Genomic DNA, 20,612 nt, shown 5'->3' with positions numbered 1-20,612 from the left:
AGTTTGATCCAGTTGACTGTAAAAAGCAATTGAGGATTTGCCCAAAGAATTGGAGGTGCTGGGTGGATGCACTGGAGATGATAAACATGGAAATTTACAAAGCCCACAGGACACAGCTTTGACCTTAGAGCATTTCAGTTACTGTTCTAGAAGCTCAAATTTTTAATGATCCTATTTAAATGATCCTATTACATGTCAAAAGTCCATTTTACTCAAACTTTTACTCAAATCTCATCAGAGGGAGATTCTTGAATCACAATCCTGTCTCTGAGATACTGTTGTGGCACAGAGTTGTCTGTACATTTTTGTCTTTTCATCCAATATACGGAAGAACTCCAAGATTTGTAATCTCAGGTTCGTTTATCCTAGTATTGAAGTTTAAGATATTTCAGTATTTCACTACATAACTTAGAGCAGGCTGAGGAAACCAAGCACATCACTAACCCAATGAGCAAACATTTAGATATAAGAACATAATTCCAGGCACCACCATTTGGTAGCTCACAAATAAACTGAGAGGTTTCTGAATGAAATAATAGTTGTAAAAGCAAGTATCAAGAAATACTGAATACTTACTGCTGTTTCAGGTCAGTCGAGTTTTGGTGACTGAAAAACAGAAATTATGTAAAAGAAATTTCTGTTTTCAAAGCTATGGACTTATTGCAGGGGTGCCTCTTGGTCCCTCATATTAGCTAATGAAATGGAAATTATACTGAAGAGCTGGATCAGAAGACAGATAATCTTCAGGATGTGCAAGAGATGGGATCCCAAGAGGGCACGCTGCTCTCAGGTATTTACTAGTCCTCCTGCTCTGGATACCCTGAGGAATGGGATTTTAGATAAATGTAGAGCAAAAGTACACCCAGGGATCTTTGAGAGAAGAATTAGAAGGTCAGCCATAAAAGGCTAAATGCAGTTTATAATTACCCCAGTCACAGAATTTAAGAATTAAAGAGATCTTCCTTTCTACTTTCCAAAACAAAATAAAATTGTCCCTGAATTTTCTGAATTCCTTAGCAAACAAATTTAGCAGTTTGAGAGAAAATTCCCATTTCTTCCTTTTTTGACACACATTTTGTGTGATCTGCAATTCCTGCGTTATTCCCTGGGTTGGTTATCAGTCTTTCTCGGTGTTCAACTTGGTCCCTGTTATAAATATGCTTCCCTGCCACTATGTCAGAAAAATATTTGCTGTACTTTACTTTAAAAAAATAGTAGTAATATAAATTGAAGTCAGTTTAACATAATATAACTGATGATAGAATCTGGACTAAGAATTTAGTTCTTACAGACATAAGCAGAAACATACGTTTCATATCCTAACTAGAATAAAACCATGGAACTCACTCTGAAAAAAAAAATAAAAAGAGAAGGGGCTAACTTTTTCACCTGTCACCTCCTTAAAGGTTCAGTGAATCAGACACAGCCTTAGTTTCTATTTGCAGCTCTGTAGGAAACTGCAGAAAACCTATTGCCAGGGGCTGAAAGAGGAACATACTGAATGAAACATTACCTCTCCTGGCTGTGCATCTCCCTGCCAAAGCCACAACATGTGTAGCATCCCTCCAGCATACAGTAGGTTGCAGGAGCCTGGAGAAAACCTCATGCAGGTTTTATGGTACTAACAACTGTGAATGATTTGTTTGTTCTTTGTTTCTGTGACCATAATTCAGGGTTTCACTCTCTATTCTACCGGAGTCATGCTTGAATATGGCATCTGGGATTGGGCCCTAACTGCAGTGGCTAAAAGCACATCAAACACAAGCTATGCTACATCTTTACTGAGTAGCATGTTGATGTAACTAAACTCATACAGTTATGGAGGACCAATTACTCATTAAATCCACTACAACTACATTATATGGCTTTTCCCTGGTTTTTAGTCAAAAACTGTTGCTTTAGGTGGTTTTGTCAATGAGAATGTGCTAGCGTGAAGTAACACATCTGCAATTTTTAAACACGTGTCTCAAAATTGCATATAATTTGGTCTGTGTTTCCCCTTACTTCAATAACCACCTAATTATTGAAGGAACTGCTACATGAATGTTTAAAGTAAGTATAAATAGGTATCTAACAACCACTCTAATATAACTTTAAGAAAACATTGTGTGCATCTCTGTAACATCAGTGAAGAATATGGAACCAAAATAAGGAAATTCCTTTGGAATTAGGTGTACAGGAGATCCCTGATCACTAGCATTACTTCTTTTTCCTTTGGCTGGTTCCCCGCTATTCACCATATAACAACATTTGTTTAAATTTCCAATTGCCTTCATCCTTCCTCAAGTTTCTTTGGTGCTTTCACTGGCCCCTAACAGAACCATGTCTGTTCAGGGTTTATTCTCTATTCCTTTTAGTTTTGGACTCATGCAGCGTTCAGGGATCATTCAGAGTTGAGGGGATGGCCACAGCTGTCACTTCCAGTAGCTGAATTCCAGGACATTGACATAGGTGACCTGACCAACTAGCAGAACATGCTGATGGGTTCCTAGGTTATTGCAATATTACTGCACGACACCTTTGTCTCACTGCTTCCTCCTTCTTTGATGTGCTACAAAGAGAACTATCACAATACAATGGCACGCACTACTTAACCTCTTGAAAACCTATTTGCCCTAAATAATAGAATTTTTGCAATTTTGCTCTTCTGGCCTGCAGAGGAAAGAGTTCAGAGGTGGAAGGGTGACATTTAGACCATCAGCAGGAGGCTAACCAATGCATCCCCTTTCCCTTCTATACACACACCAGAAAATAATCTTGTCCTGGAGTGAGAAGTAGATGCTGGTAATGTTGACAGTTATGATACATGTCAGGTCATGTGCTGTCTAGTTGATTGGTGCATCTCACAGCTGGCAGAGACCAGAACTGTGTGAAATGCAAGGTGGGAGTTGTCAGTACTTCTTCACCACTACATCTGCAACAGCAGGGGCTTTACCACCAGGCACAGTTCTGATGGATGCATTTTGGCCTTACCTGTGTGATCTTTCAGTATTGGTCAAATTAAACATTTCCACAGTACTGCCTGACTAGAGAAAAAGAAAACAGCATTTGTGACCTATGTAGGAAATGGGAACAGGAGACAAAAGCAGCTTCTATTTTAGCCAGTGCACATCTGAGCTGTATAACACAGTGCTCCCAGAAGCCAGTGCTGTGTTGCTGACCACAGGAAAGCAGCATTCCTCTTCAGGGTTACTTCAGCCTGTCACAACCAGACGCTACCTTTCCTATAGACTAGAGATAAAAATACAATTTAATGTTTGACATCTCTTGAGTTCCCAACACATTTTTTCAAGTTGAGCTTTAATAGCCACAGGACTAAGGGATATGGAAATACATGACATGTATCGGATACACACCATGGAACCACCTGACTTTTAAAAAGTGACAAACCACAAATAGAGTTGTTAATAATGATGCGTGTCTTTCTATTTTTTCTGTCTAGCTACAGTAAAACTAAAAAGCACTACACACATATAACTGCTTAAAATCTGCCTCTGCTATTTCTATTTCCATCTCTATATTTTTCAACATGAATACATGGGATCTTTCAGGATTTCATAACCCTATAACTCTCAGAGGCTTTCTCTATATAGATACAGAGTTATATACATCACATGTAACTTACTTGTTTCTTAAATAGTTTGTAGTTCATCTCCATTTCAGTCATTCTTTGTCTCATGCTAATATAAACCAAGCAACAATTCCTATCAGTAATCAGAGAGTTAAAATTCATAAGACAGTTGTTCTTAACAGGGTATTTTTATCCCATGGAACACCTGTGGCATGAGTTTGGTTTAATGGCAGAAAAGATGATTCTAGGTCACTCCAGTCTTCAAAGCACAGGAATAAAAGTCTAGGTTTGCCAAAACCAAAGACGTACAGCACATGTACTAGATTTTATTTCTGAATACAAGGCTATAAATTTGTTTTCAGAACTCAAACATATTTCAACACAGCTGTACACAAAACAAAGGAAAGAAATATTGATAATTCACATCTACGTACCTAGAGTTCCTCTTCACTTCTAGAAGCACTCTGCACAGCACTGCTCTAAGAGACCAGAGACAAAAAGGCTGAATATTAAAAGCCGCAGCAGTTTAACAGAACAATGCAACACCCTCTTAGACATCTGGCAGTACAGTCAGACCTTCCACTCATTCTTAACCAGCAATATCAAGTATTCATTCACACAGAAGGAAACATTTTTCCAAAAGGTATCATATTTTGCTCTAGAAGTACCTAATTTGCAATAGAAAAAAAGATATGTGAAACTCTGCACTTGAGAAAGTCAATTGATTTCAGAGGGCTTGGGACTGTAACCAGAATTTTGAAAAATATTTTTGACGATGTAATACTGAGGTTAGTGCAACATTAGATGAAAGTCTGAAAACAGCTGGTCTGATTCTGTAAAATTTTAATCTTAAATGATGATACTGATCTTAGTAAATCTTCCTGTGTGAACTGCATGATTGAACATATGTGGATGTTGAATAATGCATAGCTAGAAGTATTATTTATTCTGATAAGATGGAAGTTCATCAAATTGATCTACAAACACTGGAATTAAATTTAATGATGTTTCAGAGAACAGAACTTTCCTACCATGTATACTATAATTATATTCTCTAAATCACATGTGGTTGAAATTTTAGGTACAATAAATGAAAAGAGATTAGTAAGAATATGATAAACTCAAGACACATGAAATATTAGGTAGTATTCCCATGCTTTGGAGCAGGTTAATACTTTCTATATCCAAATATCAAAGGAAGAGAAACTCAGTTTCAATCAAAGCTCAGCTTACCTTATTTAATTTCTATTCCTAGGTGTGCCAATAGGAAACTTGCCTTGGTGAAGACAAAGGATGAAATCTAATATATAGCACATATCTAACACATAGCACAATCGCCTAAAATTAGGGAATACAATGACTGAATTATAAATATTTCACTCCCAAAAGGGAATAAGTAATGTTGTGCTATGTCTATGGGAAGGTCTGGATTCAAAGGGAACTCTATTGAGAATCAGAAAACTGGCAGTTCACAAAGCTATTTAGAGACTGCTAAAATACAAAAATACTCCAAGGACCACAAGTAAAAATTCCCACAGGTCTTCCTAACGAAGCTATGCTGACTCTTGTTTCTTGTATGACATAAATATGTCAATTATTTATCATATAAGGATTTATATATCTTATAATAATTATGACCCACAATCAGATGAAACACTGAAAATATGCTCCTTCCTTGGAAGACTCTTTAGGGCCAATGGCTAATGTCCACTCCTAAAAGAGATACAGATTTAACTCTGAAATGACAGAATAGGGATTTGAACCAGAATTTGTCACTTTCTAGGTAAGTATTTCAACCACTAAGCTATGAACTAAAAGGGAGATTTCCTTTTTCAGCCATATTTTAATACGAAATTAAATTTAAAAGAGTGGCCCAAGCTACATTTGTGAGGCAGCCACCTCTGTTACTCATTAGGCACACTCTTAAGAGTTCCTGCTAAATTGTTTTTCTCAGGGGTTTTTAAGCAGACATACTGACTGGATCTGGATCCTGACTGAGCTTAGATATGATCCAGGTGCCAAGCTGGGTGCCTGCACTCTAAGTCCCTAATTTTGCCTGGCTTCCAGTGAAAATTCAGAAAGAACTTCAGGATTTTCAGCTCAGTCCTGTAAGTACTTATTCTTGCAAGCAAGGGATTTGCAGGAACAGTCCCTTAACTTTTCATGTTCCAAGTTTCACATGCCAGAAAAATTTAATAGACCATTCTGTGGTTTTGAAATCATGCTGAATGCAGACTTAGTGCCAGCAGTTTTTAAATAATTTCCTTCACTATTAGACATAACAGTGTGGTGGAAGTTTGAACTAAAACTTGCTTCCTTGATTAAATATTATTCCCCTGCCATTCTGACCTACAACCTATAAAGAAAGCTCTAGAGTATATGCTTAAGCATGCATATAGTCCCATTAACTTCAGCAAGCATAATGAGAAAACCAAATGAGAGTTTATGTTTAAGTTATTATTATAACATTGTTCAGAAGGACTGAACAATTAAATGTTTCTTCAGAGAGATACATTGAAGATATTGTGCTCAATCACATTGTTTTTTCAGCAGAGGAAGATTCTGTGTACTTAATTGCAAATTCTGGATTTTCACAGATATCGGAATTGCTCAAATGACATGGATTTATAGAAAGGTGTGAAGGGTCTGAGAAAGCTGAAATTTGAAAAAGCTGTGTGTTGACATATGAACAACTTCAAATTTCATTTTTTACTTTTTTTACTATTAAAAATCCTCTTTGTTATTTGGGAGCATTTGAACAACTGAGAGGACTGAAAAATGTTTGTGGTCCTAAGTAATTGATAGTCAGTAACTATTATTTTAAGTTTGGCTTTTTTCTTCACCCTAGGAAAAAAAAAAGGCAGCTATCCCTTTGCAAAGGAATATGGCATCACATGATCATTCCTCTACCCCATCCCAAAAACCCATGTGTAGCAAAAGTCCTTCATCTAATTACTTAGAAATATTACATATGCCTGCCAAAGATAATGAGATGTATAGCAGTGATAGAAAAGGAAATATTACAAATTTAGGTTTTGACATATAACATTGTACCAGCTTGTAATTTTTTAAATTATTGTACAAAATTTCATTCAGAAGTTCTACATTTGACCATATGCTAATGATGCAGCTTTCAAAAATCTAGGATTAAATGCATCTTTTTAAACCACTTGGTCTTTCATTTATTGAAAAGACCATAAAAGAACAAATCAAAAATTCATACTGTTAGTCATTAAGAAGTGACAAAAGATCCAGTTGCTGTCAGTTTTCAGAAGATTTGGTTTGTGGTCAAAGTAAGTAAAATTTTGTTTTCCAAAAAATTCAAGCTGATAATTTGCACTGCACATGTTATACTTAATGACAAAGATAGTCCTTTCTGTGTTATACAACTGGCTGCAGATAAAACTCCATTTTTTATTATGTACTCTAGAACTCTCTCCAATCAAAGCATTTTTTGTGTCCAACTGACAAACCTAGGTGTATATGTTGCAACTAGACATATAATGAATCATTAGTGCAACTTAAAGTCAAATTTCTTTGAACTATTGATACTGACAAATTAGCTGTTTAGCAGTAGGAAAAATATGTCTCAGAACTCATTTTAAACAAAATGGTTGTCTTATTTAAATAGGACTCTCCTCCCCTCACCAGCTCACTTGAGCTTGGGAATCTTAGGCTGTTCCTGCCAATTTTGCCTCAGTGACTCATTCTAACTAAGCTTTTTGGATTTTGGTGTTTATGTTGTTTTTATGTTCCATGGTACTGTGCCATTTTGAGAGAAGAGATTGTATTTTTATTAATAAAATAGGATGTAGAGAGTCATTCAGTCATATAGAATTAGTCAGTGCCTCTCTTGTCTTATCCAAAAACCTAAAAAGAAATGTTAAAAAAGGGAGGGTGGATCAAGAAAGCAATTAAATTGGGTTAATTGACATGATTCTGGACTCAAAAGTGTTCACTTGGCTCTAAGTCCTACGTTTAATGAAGTATTTGTTTGCACAATCCATCTGTGTGTAAGTGCTTGAGGAAAAAAAAATAGACAGAAAGTATAAACAAAGCTTTTAATAGATCCATTAACAAATAGATAAGTTGACATTTATCTTTGATATGTCAACTACAGATGAATCTCATTACTACATTAACACATTTCCCCATAAATTTCCCTTGAGCACACAAGGCTTTTTTACTGCACTTGTCTTAGACCCAACCTATCATTAACTGTACACTTTCCAGCCAGGGAAATAGCAATTCCTACATCTTTCTCTAAGAAAAAGAAAGTTTTCCCTCCTCCTCACATGTCCATTGATAGGATGTCCTAATGTCGTTGCAAAAGCAATGACATCTATATGGAAGGACATCCCTATGGAAGGAACAAACTCCCTCCTTAGCCCAAAAAATGTATGCTTCATCTTTTCGGTCGTGTGGTACAAATATACTCTGCTTCTGCATTCTGCCACGTCCATGCACAGACAAGACCTAGATAAAGTAGTGTCCTTGCAGTATATACATTTATGTGGAACATGCAAAAGACATCCAGGAGTGCACATTTTCTGCATTGGCACAGTACCTCACAACGGCAGGCTTTTACTAGCCCTTCCAATTTCCAAAATCTTTCTCTACTTTGTATGCCATGTCACCTGGGATTCCTGCGGTAGCATCCTCAGAGAGCTGGTGAAAGAATCTAGATAAAATTAGTAATTTATAAATTCGCCTATACAGTTCCACATTTTCAAAAATCACGTGCCCTTTTATTCCACTGAAACACATACATTCATTTCAAAGTTGAACTGAGGCTACTTTCACACAATGCTTCTCACATAACTTTTTGGCTGCAAAGCTGACTTGTGCACATTTTACCTTCAGGTGGTTACTCCAAACATAGATTTCAATATTAGCCATTCTTCCCAGGCGTTGTGCCCCAGAGCTAGGGATTTTGCCATCCTCTTGGTTCATGATGTGTGTCAAGCAAATCTTTAAAATTCCTGCACAGCAATGTTATCTGTTGTAATACCTCTATCCTTTTCCTTATGCTAGTCTTTATCTTACCTCGTACGGTTTTCCACAGTGTATATAGCTTAATGCACTGTTCTGTGATCCAAAGTGGAGCTCTGCATGCCTTTTGCCTAGTAATTGGGATTCACTTTTGCATAAGAGTACTATTCACTCTCCACAGTCTGGGTCACTTCCCTTCACTCACAAATACCAGTCATTTTTACACTGGCTTAATACTGAGTCACCTAGGAGTGTGTTTTGTCCAAGATCCCAAGCAAAGTATCAGGCATTCAAGAAACCCTCACCTGTAAGTTGTGAGATTTCCATCCAAAATCCTCGGTGGGTACCATGTCGAAAACATTTGTGTAGCTGAGCATCAAGTACAGACACATCCATCCGAACAACTCACTCAACTCTTTTAGAATATTCCTAAAATGGTAACCAGCCTTGGCTTAAATAAGGCTATATTAATCTTTTTGTTGACAAGGCAGCTCCAGTGAGCCTTGACTCAGCTAACTTTATCTTTGCCATTCTCTTCAAGCCAAAGCATGTTTTTCAAAGACAAACCTCCTTCCTGATACACTGGTAGAGACAGAGAATCTTTTTTATGAATAGATTTAGAGGAATGTCTCTGATTTAAAGTGTTTATAGGTTTATGTAAGGCCTATATGTCATGAATGTGTTTTTAAATATATTATTCTGCACAGTGAAGTTAGTTCAGGTGTTCTGCAAAGATAATTTTGCTGTAGAATATGGAAGATATATAACGGAGATGGCTTTGTTCAACAAAAAATGAGATTTTATATGGTTTCAGTCACTTCCTACTTTTTACATATATTCTGTGTAGGTAGATGAGCTACAGCTGAGCTGAGCAGGCTTCACATACACTAGCCAGCAGCAGTAAGGAATGTGAGACCCAGCCTAGCAGCACATGAGGCTGGATCAAGGCTGGAAGTGGTACAGCAGTGCTGTGCAAACAGCTTTTGTGCCAGTAAGTATGCTGGTAAAATGCTGCACTGTACATCTTTATTTATTCAAATTCACATCGACTAAAGGAGATCTGCACCAGACTCCAGTGCTCAGAGTTGACATATCCTTACAGAACACAGAGATAATTTAATCTGTTCTCCCACTGCTTGTAAAATAAAAGTGAAAGCAGTCTTATACATGCAGTACAAAACATAGGACCAGAGCAAAATGGGTTGAGTAGAGAGAGAAAAATTAAAATTACACCTGCTAATGGAGAACAACCTACAAGCCCTGACTGTTTAATCAAAATAAAAACTAATCAAACTAAATAAATGTAATAAGCAATTTTTTTAAAGTTTTGTGTGAAAATCTAAATCTAGTCTACCTTTTCCCAGTGGCTCTTCATTTGCAAGTTAGATGTTTACTGTTCCCTGGGGGTTTTTTTCCCCATAATTATCATGTTGCAGTAAATATTATCCTCTTAATGTACAATGCCAAAGTACACCACTTAAGTAGTTGATAATGCATACTATGTATCTTCAAATAACATTGCAAAGACAATTATTGCACTGAAAGTAAAGTAGAAATACTAAAATGCTACCTATTTCTATGAAGAATGCTCAACTTGCAACTACACAAATGAATATATATAGAATTTCCATTATGCAAAAATATCCTGTTGGACGTCACAGAGTCTTTGTGTACACGTACACACACACACAGAGAAGAATAATGATTAGAAATGCTGACATTTTTCTTACATTCCAACATTTTAGTACTTTTCCATCAATGCATTCTAAAAAATATAAAAAAATAAAAAAGCATAATTTCTAAGAACCGCAGTGAGAAGTTCTCCTAGGGCTTTTGAAATGAAGTGTGATGCATACCCTTTAGGCTACATTTTCCTTTGAAAAGAAGTTCTATCACGTTGAATTTTTCACTTCTAAACAAGACTGATATGCTCATATAAATTACACATTATTACAAGATGGTCACTATCTGGCATTTTTATTTCAATATTTAAGACATCAGACAAGGTGTTCAACTTTGTCAACACCAATTTTGACTACAGATCACTAATCTGCATTATTTAAACTATTTCAAATCAGATTCAAAAAGCAGCATCAAGCAAATACTCTTTTTTATTTTTTAATTTGCAAAATCCTATTTTTGCTCTAATATAGAAATAAATTGGCCAAATTTATTTCTACTTTTGTTTTACTGAGACCAATGGAAATTACATCACAACTGAACTGAGCTCAGATTGATCGAATCTGTAACACAACATAACATCTATGCACACCTTAATATGTACACTGAAAACTGATCCACTTCTGTGCCAGATTGTGGATCTGACCTTGATGTAGTTATAACAAAAAAACAAACAAACAAAAGGCTATGGAAAAGAAAATCTGCTGCAGGACTAGGTTTGGAATACATGACCTAATTTAAAGCAGAAATCTCATTGATTTCAGCCTCATGGCCCAAAGGCAAAAAGGTCCAGCACTGTTGCCAGTGAACTCAGTGGCAAAGCTCCTGCTGGATGCAATGTTAGTTGGTTGGGTTTTGTATCAGGCTTGCATCAGAAAGACATTGAGCAAAATGTCAGCCCTATCAGTGTCAATAAGATTTTTGCCACTCACCAAATGAGGACCAAGATTGCATTTCTTATATCAGCAAAACTAAAACCAAGTAATTACTGTCTCTCTTCCTGGATGGATATTGCTGACACTGATTGCAACTGACATTTTTCAGAATTCTTTTCTTACTCTTAAGAATTTTGCTATCTGCAAGTGCTACCACAACTTATTTGTACTTAATTTTTCTGTATTTGTTTTTCTCTCTAAACTTTTTTTTGTCTCTTTTATAACACAACTTCTTTTCTCAACCTCTCTCACTCCAAGCAGTGTGATTTTGGAATCACACAGCGAGCACAGGTAGGTTTATAGTTCAGAGGATTTAAGAAACTGAATGACTTTGGGAAAAACTCTCTGTATTTCATCGTTCAGGGGATAAAACCAAATTAGGACATTATGTAAATATGTCAAAATACTGTGAGACTTCATTAATGGATTTGATTAGTTAAGGAAGTAGTAGTTAGCTACTGTTACAAGGAATAATTATAATTCTTAACTCTTCTGTAGGTACTCTCTGTCCATAGATATCAGTTATCTTGTTCATTTCTACACCAGTGATAAAATTAGGCCAAAACTATTTTCTAAAGATCCCTCAACAGGAGTTAGAGAAGAATAAAGATACAGTTGTAACATTGAGGCCAAGCTCTGTTTCCTAAAAGTCTATCATACTTCCACTATTAAAATCCATGGTATCATGAAATGACTTGGCATAGACTAACACATGGAAGTCATTCAGTAATCAGACAATAAACCAAAACATTGTATAGTCATGAGAGGGTAATCAAAGCTTAACATTTGATAATTCATTAGTAATTGTGCAATCTGTCTCTTTTTTAAGAATTGGGGGGGGGGAGGTGGGGGGAAATAGATTTTTTTTTTTTTTTTTTTAAAAAAAAAGAAATCACTTAAGGATTTCATGTTCCTGAAGCTTCTTTTATGCTGTTAAAATGACAGGTATGCTGTAAATTCTTCTCCACTCATTAATACGTTTCCTTTGAACAATGAGTTAGGTTTGTCTGCTCATGGCATTTTAACACATTACTCCATCTAATACAGCATTCTTTTAAAGAGAAAAATATCAGTAATAGCTATTTCCTTAGGTCTTTGTTTCATATTGACATTCTTTAGGAAGAACAGAAATTAAAAATCTTAAATTTTACAAGGATTTTAAAACCTTTTCTTAAAGGTTACAATTCACATAGAAATTTCTGGTTATCTGAAGACCAAAAACAAAGTCAGAAATATGCCACCATACCTTATCAATTCTGACTGCTCTGATGAGATTATAGTTTTATGACATAAGTAGATTTTCATTGTAATTCCAATTTAACAATTTTCAAACAACGTGAAAACAGCATTTAAGCTGTAAGGGTGTGCTTTACCCCTATGTCATCACCTCACACCTCGGGTATCTATTTAAAGCAACAAAGCACAGAACTGAATTCAACCTGGGTAGGGAGAGAAGTGCAATGAAGGAATAAGAACAAAAGAATATTTTGAACAACATAGGATCCGCCAATATTAAAAACCTTCTTGTTTCACGTCTAAGAAAAGAAAAAACAGAAGGAGCCCCCAGAAAAACCTTTCAAGATAGAGAAAAAGTGAGCGTCAGCACACTAAGCCCAACTGCCAGCCTGGCACTCTGTTCTCTTCTCACCAAACCTCCAGATAAGCAACTCCTATGCAGTGTATTTTTACAGGTATAAAGGAAACACTGCTACTTTAACTGAGGTAATCTATGTTTCCCTGGCATACCAAGTAGGCAGGACTAAAAGCTTTGTTTACTTGGAGATTAACTCTTGCATTGCAATTTATGATTCAATTGAACAGACATTTTACAGCCTACAGTTGGTATTTTTATGTAGAATAGCACACATATTAGAGGTTTAAGTTTTTTATTCATGTAAAAGAGGATTAAAATGTTTGCAGGTGAACAATGTCTTTAAAAAGCTGTTGAGGTAAAAAAATGATGAAATACCAGGCAAGCTATTTATACTTAGTGAACATTTTATATCAGTGTTTTAATACTTCTGCAAAGCAATAAAGCTGGATATAGAGTGAAGTAATTCTTGAGTAGACTAGAAAAAAGCAATTTTATTCTAGATCCCAGCCCAACACCTAATGTCAATGAAACCTACACAGTTTGAACACTGTGCCCAGTCCTGAGTGAAAACAGACACTTAAATTCATCCTTAATGTAAGTGCTGAAACCACTGGAAGCATGCCTGCTTACATTAGGTTGAAATTATTTTTTAGCTACTATGCCTTAAAGTATTTATTATCAACTGCATAAAATACACCATTTAAGAACATATGGCTTGGCAAAACATCACCCTTTGCTTTAATGTTTCTGGAGTTTGAGTTAAACAGTCTTTATAAACTGTTGAAGGAAGAAAATAGCTGAAGAGTAAAATCACAAAACCAGTTTGAGATATGAAAGCATTCTTACAAGGGACTTGTTTTTAAAGGCAGTCAGAGCACTATTAAAAGGAGTGGTAATAGAACCAGCAGCAAGTCAAGCATATACATACCAGTTAATGTCTGCCTGGGTAGCTCACAGTCCTCCACTCACCAAATTAGTGATTTTTTTGCTTTGATTACTATCTTTCAGTCTTTGTGGCAAAACTGCCCCTACATGGACACATCTTCATTGTCTTCTTCATTCCTGCAGACGAAAAAGCACACTTCCATTTAAGTTGTTAGGTGTTGGGAAGACATTTGTAAACAATCTCATTTTTAAAGGACAAGTAATGAACCTGAATGCCAACTTCTGTTAAAGCAGTTATTTGATAAGCTTGAAGTGAGATTCAGAGGGACGGAAGAAAGGACACAGTCACTGGAAGGATATAATTTAGTGCTTAAAAAGGAACTTAGACGCATATTACAGCTATAATTCAGGCTAATGTTTCATTTCATTTTAAAAGGGAGTCATTAGAAAATGCTTTGAAGCATAAGAATGTCTGCCCATTGGGCTTCCTGACCGGTCTAGGAAGGGAAGATCTCAAACAGTTTAATAGAAAGTTATGTAAAGATCCAGACTTCAAGATAAAAATAGACAATGTACTATACAGAAAATTACCATCATTTCTGGTGCCCTTGGGTTTTACTCTGCAAGTGCTTACTCACTAAAAAAAAAAATCCTAATGTCTCCAAACCCCACATACTTTCTAATTAGAGTATTATTACTTACATGAGTAAGCATTTACAGGATAAGTGCTTTTGCAAGCAGTCTGAGAGAGGCCAGCAAGTGAATGAGCACTGGAATGGAATGATCCATTTAGCTACCCAGGAAGCCTGGGTATACCCAAGTCCTGCCCTGCAGGCAGTAAATTACCTTTCTCTGAGTAAGCAGGACTTGTAATCAGGAAAGGCTCTTACATGAGAACTACATTTGCTTGTGCAATTACTGTAAACCTAAATAAATAAATAAATACCAAATCATAGGTGTCTGACAACATTTTGAGGATCAGAAAGTCTCAGGTAGTAAAACATAAGTTGTGCGTTCAACTGCAGATGGATTTGGGAGCTGCAAAGAAGGCCCTCACATAAAGGCTAAGGTGTGCTGTATCAAGTGACACCCCAAGAGAGGGAAGACTGTAGACTGTTCACCTTCCAGTAAATCCACATCTACCTCCAAGGTCCTATGTCTTTATCATGCTCAAAACTAATTTGGATGAAAAGTAGAAGAAGAAGAAAATATCCTCCTGGATTGATCATCGAGAATATAAAGAAGGCTATTTAAAAAACAGGGTAACAGAAACAACAAAAGTCTGTAACATTCCAGTGATGTTAAATTTATTACATGGCCAGCATGGCTGTATTTCTGAGACACAAGAGATTTTTGCATCGATGCAGTTGTCTACACAAGCATCTAGCACCATTTGAAACCTCTGTTATCAAAGACATCTGCACAGTGATGGCAAAGATAAGTCAAGGCCAGTGGGAGTCCACACTCCTGGGACAAGCAGCTGGAGGACAGGAAACACTGCAAAGCATATCAAATGGCACCAGATGTCTGTATTTAGGAGACAGAATCAAGACATCTATAACCTGAAGTTATTCCTTAGCAGCTGCCTGACATACTAAACCCCTCTATCAAGGACAGGTATCACTGATCAAGCCCTGTGAATCGGGAAGGTCAAGCATGAAGCTACCCATTCACAGCCTTGTTTAGAAATAAACAGCTAGGCACTGGCTACAGAAGAGGCAGACTCAAATGAAATGGACAAGACCAGGTCGTTTCCTATGCCTGAGAGTAAGTGTATTGACAGCTTGGTACACAGGTTGTAATGCTAATTCTTTTTTCAAAAGACACATGTAAAAGCTGTTGTCTTGGGTTGAGTATCTTCCAGTACACTTCAGCAAATGCAAACCAGCATCTGCTCAGGACTTTGGATGGAAATGCAAAGCACTTTAATTCCACATGGATTTTAACCCAAAATCAGGAAGTCTGGCATTTCACAGAATCACAGCACCACAGAATGGCTGAAGTTGGAAGGGGCCTCTGAAGCTCATCTTGCTCAAACACCCTGCTCAAGCAGGGCCACCTAGAACAGGCTGCTCAGGACCCTGTCCAGACGGCTTTTGAGTATCTTCAAGGATGGAGACTCCACAACCTCCTTGAGCAACCTGTGCTAGTGCTCGGTCACCCTCACAGCAAAAAAGTGTTTCCTGATGTTCAAAGGGAACATCCTGTGTTTCAGTTTGTGCCCATTGCCTCTGGTCCTGTCACTGGGCACCACTGAAAAAGCCTGGCTCTGTCTTCTTTGCACCCTCCCTTCAGGTATTTATATACATTAATTAGATCCCCCTAAGACTCCTCTTCTTCAGGCTGGACCGTCACAGTTATCTCAGCCTTTTGTTATTGTAGAGAAGCTCCAGTCCCTTCATCATCTTAGTGATGCTTTGCTGGTTTTTCTCCAGCAGCTCCATCTCTCTCCCTTGCACTGGGAAGCCCAGAACTGGAGCCAGCACTGCAGATGTGGTTTTACTAGTGCTGAGAAGAGGGTACCTCTACTATACTTAAAGATACCCTAAAACATACACTTAGTAAAAAGGGGCTTTTTTTCCACAATTTACAGCTCTGTAGATGGGAAAATTTTCAGTACTGTATGTAAACTAACAGAAAAGAGGAGAGTCTGTCACGTTATAAAATTGCTGGCATATAATAAATTTAAAAAAGCCCAGAAACAAGACAGACAAACAAAACAATATGAAAAAAGAAAGTTGTCCGGTGTTGATCTCCACTAGCTCAAATGCATATTTTCTATAGGTCGTTTCTTACACAGAGCTGAACTATCAAACTAAAAAAACCGTGTATGTTGGAGAGGTATGTCAACACTTACCTGTAGAAAAACCAACAGACATAGCACAAGCTAAACAAAGTTATAAAAACCAGTTCATCTTAATTCATGCAGAAGCAAATTATTTTGTCACTATATTGTCATAATGAAGTGGTTCCTTCCTCAACACGGACACTCTAGTTCTGTCATTTATTATTGGATCATGGCAAAACTCCCAAAAGCATGAAGTACTGTGCCTTAGATGGACCCTCTCATACAATGTTAACATCTTAAAAAAAAAAAAAATCAGCTCAAATTAACTTATAATTTCCTGTTGAAGCCAGGGAGGAATGATAACCACATTAAGAGAGAGTAACTGAACTCCTTATGATGATTATTCTAACAAATATGCAAGAAAATTCTCAAAGCACACTGCACTGAGAACCCAAGTTTTGACACAAAATGAGGAATTTCAGAAGCCAGATGCAGAAACGGTGCCACTTTGAAGATTTTTTTTTCTGTATATTGGATACAGAAGTGACTTGTGAATTCAAGCAGGCGGTAAGAGACACCATCTCATTTTGCCTTCAGAATATAGCTTTCCAGACTTCTACTTTCCAGTTCCTCATATTGCATTCCCTCCTTATCTCATATGCGTGAAGATACCATCTCCTTCAGTGCTATTTGATCCATTTAGGATATTTAATTCAGATAATAGGTACCTTTGCAATTTTCTAGATCTATTCTTGATGAAGCGGCATATGACTCATGTAAGTGGAAAGTCCTAGACATGATCCCTCAGGAGTTTCTCTCAGACCTCTCCTACCATGCAAAGCTCAGAGACATTGATTTGACAGCTGAAAAAGGAGCATTATTTGCCCTCTATGGAAAATACATGACATTTCAAACACGTGACCAGCTTTTATTGAGACCGATTCCTACTGAGGAAGCTTTTCACAAGTTAAATCAATATTCACCCTACGGCTTAGTAAGCATCTTTTACAAGTAACAGGTTGACTGGGAGAGCTTCAGCAAGTTTCCAGCTCCCACTCACTGCCTAGGATACATAAAAAGGCTCACTTTGGCAGTACCAAAGGTTTGAGGAGAACCCCAGATGCCACATCTAACATGAGAGCCAGAGCTGTCGTGCTCTACAGAGCTAAGGACGTGTGATACCTCTCTTCTTAGCCCTTCAATCCATGCCCATATCCCCCAAACCTAAAATGATGCAGGGGAAGAGTTCAGGTCTTCCTGCTGACACCAGCACTGTATTCATCCCACATAGCTTCTGCTTGAGCAGCATGTAGGAGAAAGATGCAAGTTCCAACTTAGAATCATAGAATCATCTAGGTTGGAAAAGACCTTCAAGATCATTGAGTGCAACCATTAACCTAAGATTGCCAAGTCCACCACTAAACCATGTTCCTAAGCACCACATCTACACATCTTTTAAATACCTCCAGGGATGGTTACTCAACCACTTCCCTGGACAGCCTATTCCAATGCTTTACAACACTTTCAGTGAAGAAATTTTACCTAATATCCAATCTAAACCTCCCCTGGCACAACTTGAGGCCGTTTCCTCTCATCCTATCTCTTACTTACTTGGGAAAAGGAGACCAACACTACAACGTTTTTTCAGGCAGTTGTAGAGAGCGATAAGGTCTCTCCTCAGCCCCCTTTTCTTCAGGCTAAACAACCCAAATTCCTTCAGCCACTCCTCATAAGACTTGTGATCTAGGTCCTTCACGAGTTTTGTTCTTTTTTGGACGCACTCCGGCATCTCAATGTCTTTCTAGTGAAGGGTCCAAAACTGAAGACAGTATTCGAGGTGTGGCCTCACCAGTGCTGAGTACAGGGGGATGATCACTTCCCTAGCCCGGCTGGCCACACTATTTCTGAAACAAGCCAGGATGCTATTGGCCTTCTTGGCCACCTGGGCACACTGCTGGCTCATAGTCAGCTGGCTGTCGACAGACACCCACAGGTCCTTTTCCATCGGGCAGCTTTCCAACCATTCTTCCCCAAGCCTGTAGTGTTGCACAGGATTTTTGTCACCAAGGTGCATGGCAGACCTGACACTGAGCATTTTTGAACCTCATACAAATGGCCTTGGCCCATTGATCCAGCCTGTCCAGATCCCTCTGTAGAGCCTCCCTACCCTCAAGCAGATCAACACTTCCACCCAGCTTGGTGTCATCTGCAAACTTGCTGAGGGTGCACTCGATCCACCTCATCCAGATCATTAATACAGATACGAAACAGAACTGACCTCAATACTGAGCCCTGGGGAGCATCACTTGTGAACAGCTGCCAACTGGATTTAACTCCATTCACCACCATTCTTTGGACCCAGCCATTCAGCCAGTTTTTTTACCCAGCGAAGAGTGCACCCATCCAAGCCATGAGCAGCCAGTTTCTCCAGGAGAATGCTACGGGAAATGTTGTTAAAGGCTTTGCTAAAGTCCAGGTAAACATCCGCAGCTTTTCGCTCATCCACTAAGTGGGTCACCTTGTCACAGAAGGAGATCAGGTCAGTCAAGCAGGACCTGCCTTTCACAAACCTATGCTGACTGGGCCTGATAACTTTGTTGTCCTGTACGTGATCTATAACCTTCCCTGGCACCATGACAGGTCTGTAGTTCCCTAGATGCTCCTTCCAACCCTTCATGTAGATGGGCATCACATTTGCTAATCTCCAGTCAACCGGGACCTCCCTAGTTAGCCAGGACTGCTGCTAAATGATTGAAACTTGTTTGATGGGTAAGACTTGATGCCACTGCAAGTTTTGAAGTCCAAAGGGAGATGAGTATGCCACAATCTGGTGTAGTTCTTGAAAAGTTAAACTCACTAAAACAAGACTGTGGAGAGGTAAGAGCGAAGAAAGATCCATGCTTATTTTTTTTAGATGATAACCATAGCTGAGCTCAACCAAAAACATTCTTTTCTCATTCAGTGCTAGAAGCAAGCCAAACTAGCACTGCCTTTCATCAAAATGTCTTAACTCATTATTATTCTGCTCACATAGTTATAAGTAAATAGCCACACTTGTTCAAAAAGTATGACTGCTTATCCACTCTGTTAAGCAAAGTATCTTAATGAGCAGCTAGCAGACTGTCTTTTTTTAATAAAATGTGAACCAGGAGACTGGAAGGCATTTTTGAACAAAATTCATGTGATTAACATGCAAAATCCTCTATGAGCTCAGAGAAGTCAATGGATTCAAACTAGGTCTGGATTTGTCCCAATGCTCTCTATCATTTGCAGCAATAATTAACATATTTGCAAAGCTGGCTCCAATTCCCCAGCTGACATCAATTATGTCAATAGATTCCCAAGGATTAATTCTCTACAATAAATGGAAAAATGAAAATATAGTTGCCAGTATGTAAAGGTGCTCACTAAATGGTTTCCAGGAGATACCGTTCTTCAATGTTGTATAACTAGCCTACTTTGTTAATCTATGTCACCAGAGTTAGCTTGCTGCTCAACTAAGACAGTTGTAAAAGAACCAAATCTCTATAAATACAGGAGATAGTACAGCTTCAGCAAAGAAAACTGATCTGTTAATAAGGTTTTTTCAGATGACTTTCAATAGGCCTTGGGGTCTGCTAAGCCTGGTAAAAATGAACATGTCAGGTTTCATTGAAAATCACTGCCTGGCTAAAATGGGATTTTGAAAGATGAGCTACCTGCTTTATTAATAACAACATCACAAGATTTTTTTGGTTTGTTTTATAGATGCAAAACTGTGTTCCACAGATCATTTTGAAATGTGAACAAAGGTTTAAAAACAACTGGAGTTATTTTTTAAGGATCTTCCCCCTCCCTGTCAGCATAAGCCTCATAAATATAAGACTTTTACAGCAAAGATTTCCCCTTCCTTCTGTTTTGGCTCCAGGGAACATCTACAGAAAAATAAAACTAAATCTACAATATGAGGAAATCAAAACCGTAAAATGTAAGCAGTATTACTGGAGGGACCGCTGAAAGACTAGGCACAAATCTCGCTGGGGGCAAGATGACAGGTACATTAACTTATCTGCAGACCATTTTAAAACCCAGGAAAGTCACAGCACAATGCAGAGGCAGGTGGCAGAGGTCCATAGTCTGAAAAGTCACCATTTTAACATCTACGACATCTGGTAACCTGCACTCCTG

The sequence above is a fragment of the Strix uralensis genome, chromosome 1, assembly GCF_047716275.1.
Source record: "Strix uralensis isolate ZFMK-TIS-50842 chromosome 1, bStrUra1, whole genome shotgun sequence".
NCBI classification, from domain to species: Eukaryota; Metazoa; Chordata; class Aves; order Strigiformes; family Strigidae; genus Strix; species Strix uralensis.
Note: the sequence above shows the minus strand (reverse complement) of the source record.